Source organism: Lasioglossum baleicum, chromosome 1, assembly GCF_051020765.1.
Source record: "Lasioglossum baleicum chromosome 1, iyLasBale1, whole genome shotgun sequence".
Classification (NCBI taxonomy): Eukaryota; Metazoa; Arthropoda; class Insecta; order Hymenoptera; family Halictidae; genus Lasioglossum; species Lasioglossum baleicum.
In genome coordinates this window covers 18114140-18120982 of record NC_134929.1, presented here as the reverse complement: position 1 = coordinate 18120982, position 6843 = coordinate 18114140, and positions in this window count along the sequence as shown.

The following is a 6843-nucleotide window of genomic DNA, read 5'->3' as shown; positions in this document are numbered from 1 at the left end:
AGCGCGCCGCAGTAAATCCTCGAGCTACCTCTAACAAAGCGGCGTCATTAGACCTTTAAAATGCAGCTGCGTACCCGCCTCGAACGCCTCCACATTCTTAGTAACCCGTCCCGCGACCCGAAGATCCGGAGGAACTAATCTCGCGGGTACGGAGGCAATCGGCCGATTTCTTCTCGAGTTGTCGAAGCCGGTAGTGTAACCGATTGGAATTAGTTGGCGGGTGCGGGGTGAGGGTACGTCTTCTTCGAGATTAGAAAACGTGCCCCGAAATCGGAAACGCGGGACTGGACGGGTTACAGATGGTCGTCGGAATTCGTCGACGATCGATCGGCGACTGGAGGGAACACCGAGCGTGTGTGCGTCGTCGCTTAATTAAGAGCCGACTGGATGGTTTATAATTACGACCTGTTTACCGGAACCCGGAGACGCAAGAAGATAATTGCTGGCAGGTTGACGATCCCTGGGATCGTCTCTTCCTTGCTCCTCAGTGGAAGGCGGGCGGAGGTGTGAGAGCATCTCATAAAAGCCTGCCGATGATAACTTCCTCCGGTGGGGCGGGTAAATTGACGCGAAACACCGCTCGCGGATCGACCCGCCCACACCCCCGCAATGTAATTTCGACGCTACTCGCGTTAATTATCCCCCTTATTGCCACGAAATATGCTGACGCGCGCGCAAGAGAGAGAGAGAAAGAGAGCAAGAGAGACAGGAAAGCGCCCTGAGCCGAGCTCCCTTGTGAAATGAGAAAACCTTCGGAAAATTTCTCGGGAAGTTTTATGCCTCGGCCTTTCGGCGCCTTAAGATCCTCCGCTCCGATTCCTCGGGGTCTGCTGCAACGTCTCGAATTAAGCTTGTCAAGGTTATTAAGGGCTTAGCGCCGGTTTTCAGTTTTACGAGAGAGAATTTCGGATTCGCACACAGAGACGAGTACACCGGCATACCTTCCGTTATAAATACTAATTTAATGGTTACTTGCGATATTAGATTTTCGACGGATTTCGAAGTTTGTATTATTTTTTAGACATCTACGTATTTTCGGTAATGCTTTGAAATTGTTCCTTAAAAAATTGATACGTGTCTGTTTTTAACAATTTTATCAATTTTATCAGTTAAAATGTAGGGTGACAAGAAATAACGGAGTTACACATTTCTTATCATAATTCTGTCAAATCGACGAATTTTGAAAAACCAAATGAGAACAACCTTAAAATAGACATTTAGTATTCGTATATTTAAGAAGTTTCGAAGTGGCCACCCTTTGGGCCGATTCAGAGGCTCAAACGTGTTTTGAAATTTTCGGCTATGGGCCGCAGCTTTTCTGGCGTCATTCGGTCCCGGTGCAGAGATTTTTTCAGCGACTCGAAACTTTTATGGGGCTGAGCACAGGCCCTGGCCTCCAAAATCGACCAAACGCTGGAGTTCATAGAGTTGAGATCCGGTGAGTACGGCGGCCATTCCGCAGATGTGATGAAACCTGGAAAATGGGATTTGCTACGGTTTTCGTGGATCAAGGGGTCGAAATCAACCAAGAAGTGTATCGACGGGACATTCTCGAAGCCGTCGTACTTCTGTGGGCTCAACAGCACCTCGGCGATCCGGAATGGACGTTACAGCAGGATTCCGCGCCGGCCCACAGGGCGAAAACGACTCAGGAGTGGTGCAAAGCCCATTTTCCAGGTTTCATTACATCTGTGGAATGGCCGCCGTACTCACCGAATCTCAACCCGATGGACTACAGCGTGCAGTCGATTTTGGACGCCAGGGCTTGTGCTCGGCCCCATAAAAATTTGGAGTCATTGAAAAAATCTCTGTACCAGGAGTGGGACCGAATGACGCCAGAAGACCTGCGGCCCATTGCCGAAAATTTCAAGACACGTTTGAGCCTCTGTATCGGCGCAAAGGGTGGCCATTTCGAAACTTCTTAAATATATGAATACTAAAGGTCTATATGTTATGGTTGTTATTATTTGGTTTTTCAAAATTCGTCAATTTGACAGAATTATAATAAGAAATGATTAACTCCGTTATTTCTTGTCACCCTGTAAATTCCGCGTTTTCAAGTGGGCAGTTCTCCACCGCGAAACGAATTTGATCTTCGTCTTCAGCGAGCCAGAAGAAGATTTTCTAAACGACGGCTCATCAAGAAATGCTCGTGCAGCGAGGCGACTTTTTCCAAAGCTATTTCCCCCGACCTCCATTAGACGAGAGCAGTTTTCTGTCCGTCGTTCTCCCTGGTCGGGGACGAAAATTCTCTCGTCTTCCTGTCGGGTTTAAGGTCAGCCGACGAGCGCCATTTTTCCGTGGCAGAACGACGAACGTAAGAGGATTAAGCCGGTTTTCTTGCCGGCGGATTTCCCAGTGGCGCACAGATGCTGCTGGTTTTGTCGGCCATTTCTGGTTCGAGTTACGCCGGGGCCAGGGTCGTCGATAGTCGACGCAATTAATGGGAATTTATCGACACCGCTCTCTGGACACCTGTCAGAGTCGTGATCCCAGCGAGATCGATTTCCATTCTCCGTGTGTCATTCGCGAATTTCTGTATTGCTAGCATCGGTCGAATGTAAACCGGATTTTCCGCTAATTTTGAACGCGGAATTTTCTAAAAATACGAATGGGCTATTTGTCTGTGTATGTTCAGCTACTCTATGCACGCTTTTGTCACTTAGTATTTTTTATTCCAGTTTCATGGAAATATCTGTTTGCATGGTTCAAATAAGTCTAGAATTTTCTCGTGCTCAATATTAATTTCGGAACTTTTAGAATAACCGAATATTTTTCCGGCAATGTCGGTAACGAACGCCAGTAAATTGCAGTAATAACAATAACGACACTAGTAATTCGACTTTATTGCACATTATGTTGCCACACGCATCGAAATCACCGCGAGAAGCGATTCGTTGGTTCGATACTGTGAGCAATTTCAACAGTAATGGTTTATTTAATCGCAAATGTTATAGTTCGAAGTCCTTCGATAATATTTGCTGTGGTTCGCCTTGCTACGGTGTTTGTCTCATTACCGATGTAACACATATAGGTACTCAGGCTCTGTGTGTTATCATTCACACATTTCCCGCTTTATTTGCAATATAACTTTCGCTTGTATCACTGGTAGTAATAGCCATTTTATTGTATTCCGTGGTACGAACTTTATTGGGTATAATTCATTAGAATGTCTTGTTTGGAAACGGTACAATTTTATTGTGCAACTTTGGTATTCGCAAAATTTATGACTCCTCTAAAAGATATAACCATTCTTTCACATCATGTTAATCTTGTACGTGCTTCTATATTTCTGTGGTTGTAAGAAAACACGCCGCATTTAATATCATAACTTTTTCTGGTAAATACGTAAATGCAATACTCTAAAGCTCAATCAATGCATAAACTAAAACATTTATAAAATTCATCTCTTTTTAAAAATATAGAAATGTTTCATAATTTTTCATACGTTCCACTAAGCGAGAGGCTAATTCGGAAGGTGTGTATACTTTGACATTTTGAATTTCATCCCCTTTTCCAAAGAACTACATATGCCGCATGTAAATTTTATTAGTACAGGTGTGTCACTCATGGAATAAATTCCCCAATATCCCGTACATGCGATTGTTAATTGAATGATGGCGACCAAAAGACAGTGGTACGTTCCAACGTAATTCCCACTGCCGCTTCTGTTCATGTCAGAGACGAACCTGTCCGTCCCATCTTAGTCAAAAGGGATTAGGTTAATATCGTGGCGCTCGTGATCGATATTCGACCCAGGGACACCGAGTTCGTCCTTTGAGCTCGCATTCCCCAAGTGGGACGTGGATTAAGCGGATAGAGATTAAAAATTACCGAAGTGGAGCCGGGCGAACTTTTTGACGTGAGAGAGAGAGACTCGCGTGTCATGTCTGACGCCCGCGAGCCAATTAAAAGCTGCAATTAAATAACGTACTCACGATGTGGGGGATGCGGTGTGGCGTCTTGACGTCGCAGCTCGGCCTGGAAAATTCAAGAAAACCGATTCGTTAGAAATCGAGAGAGATTGTCGGAGTAATAGAGACATACATTAATAAAGAGTTAATTAATTTTTAAAATATTAATTTCTCCAGACAATTATCTACATAGCCTGGCAATTCGAATTTATTTCAACGAGTCCTTTGAGCCACCCCTTTTACTGCAGAATTCTCTTGAAGCTAGTCATCCAGTGTGCACCGGATAGAAATCGAGCTTTTCCATCATAAAACTGATTAAAACACCCTCTCAGGCGTTTGTTTGTCACTCGGATCTTAGTTGTGAGAAATGTCGAGTAATTCGACAGTGGGACACAATATAAGTCTTATATTTAGATTTCTGAAACTTTTTTACATATCACAGAGTAGTCTCTGTGCAACAGGCATGTCAAACTCATTTATCACCAAGGGTCTCATTAAGTATTATAAATTAATTCGAGGGCCGCAATAAAGAATGCAGGCTCGAAATAAAGAAGAAAAACACATTTCTTTATTAACATTGCAGTTACACATACAAAATAACATAGTGCAAACACAACGATATTACAAAAAAAATACATATGAAGTATAAAAGTTGTTTTTCTTCGAGTTTACTTTGTTTGAATACGACTATTTAATTTTTTTATTTCGAAGAAACTTGGCAACGGTTTTCAGTAACCAAATTTTCAAAGTTCGGTTGAATTTGTTGAGCTGTAATGATTTTTGAAATTGATTGCACAAGTTGGTCTGTTAATCTTGACCTTTCCTCAGTTTTATTATTTTTTAACGTTGATAATAGTGTAGAAAATAGTTCAATACGGAATCACACTACATTTTGATTAATTCCAGTTGTAAATTGTCAGCAACAGTTTCAAAGTTTTTGATCCGGCCGCAGAGTACTTGTTGCCTGCTGTTGTACAAGATAAAACTGACAGTGTGGTCCTGAAGTTTTCGCAAAGTTAGAAAAACTGAACAATTGATTGCCGGAGGGCCGGAGAAGATTTAGTGTTCCATTAAGCTCCTAGGTGGCCGGACCCCGTGAAAATTTCACGATCCGACGAGATCGAGGTTCATCATCGAGAGCAACTCCGGTTTTTTTTGCCCGGCAGTGGGGTTCGTTCTCATCTGCATGCAGGCTCCATTGGCGTGAACGCGGACGCGGGCTGGCGTAATTCCGTTTCTACGAAAGCGTCACTTGTTTGCTTTCTCGCGCGGATCCGGACGTTTCTGTATTCAAAGCTGCAGGACCGGTATCGCACTTAACGAGATTCGCGGCTACGACCGGGGAGAGCGAAGAACCTTGGGCCGCGTGCATTTCGCAATTCCGATTGTTGCGATTCCGGTCGCGTCGACCTATCCTGAAGCGATTCCACGCGTTGCGTCGATCGATCGGATTTCTATCGAGTCAAAACTCGATACCGGCAAGCGGCGACCCCGGCATTTCGGTCCCGGAAGAACGCGCGCCCCAGCGATTTGAAATGGAAATCGAGCCGGCGGGCGAAACACCGTTGCCAAACGAAATTCGAACCCGCGGCGACGAGGTCGAGCGGGCAGAACGGGAAAAAAAGCGGGGGCGGAGGTTTAAACTTTAAATTAGCCCGAGGGCCGACCAGCCCTAGGGCAACATGGAAAATCGACGGGTAAAACGTTGCTCCTTTGACCATCGATTTTTCAACGAGCGCCGAGGATGCGCGTGAACTACGTTTTTACTTTTTTACGTCACCTCCGGATTCGCTACTAAGTATTTTATTGGCACCTCGGAAGCTATGGAAGCTTCGGTGCTCCGAGTTCGTCGGATTAAGAGCTTTTTACGACCTCTATGCTTCTTCTTCGACGATGCTATCCTCGCAATTTTGCTTGCGCACGTCTCCGGAATTTAAATGCGAAACATCCTCTTAGCGATATCGGGATACATCGAAGGAGAAAGGTTTCCATATCTTCTTATTCTGAATTTTCTATTCTCTCCCGAACCTCTTGATTCCATTTCTGCTACAATGCGGATGGATAATTTATATTTTGCTTAGGCTAGCTGTCCAGTCTGGCAGTGTTGGGCAAATTTTATTTTATATAATAAATAAACGTGTGATTTTAATTGCAAATAATAACTAAACTTTTTATTTAACTAAAAGTAATTTAAATAATTTCAAAAGTGATCTATTTATTAATTCTTATTTGCAAATAAAAGATTATTTACTATTTGGATTGACGTGGGAATAGTTTTTGGTCTTCTCTTATTTCTTGTATTTTGTATACATATATAATGAACACGTGCGCGTTTTTTGTCTGCTATAGCAAACTTTTCAGATTACCGCCAGTTAATTTATTATTTGTCAATACAAATAATAATTAAAGTTGTATTTGTAAATGACAATTCACTTTATTATTTTAAATTCATTTAGACTTGCGCAAATAATAAATAATTATTTTTGCTTTTTATTTGAATATCCAAATAACAAATAACTTGTTATTTAAATTTTTATTTAAATAAATTTATTTATTGCCCAACACTGCAGTCTGGTTACACCAATTGACTACCAATTAGGACCAATGTAGGGTCTAAACATTTGTTTGAAATATTTTTTGTCCCATTTTCTAGTGGTATTCATAAAATGTTGATTTTTAAATGCTTGTTCCAATTATAATTTTTATTAAATCTCATCAATATCGACATTTTGGCATTACTAAATATTTGCAAAGTAATGTAGATTTTAGGTGTGCAAATAAGTTCCTTCCCGTTTTTTTCTACGATCATAACTTTTGACTCAATTCGAATTACTTCCCGATTTTAGTGTCATCTGAAAGAGCGTTCTTTTAGTTTTAAGAAGAGTCGTGATGAGCGCTCCAAGAGTTTCCAGTCGAATGCAACAATTTC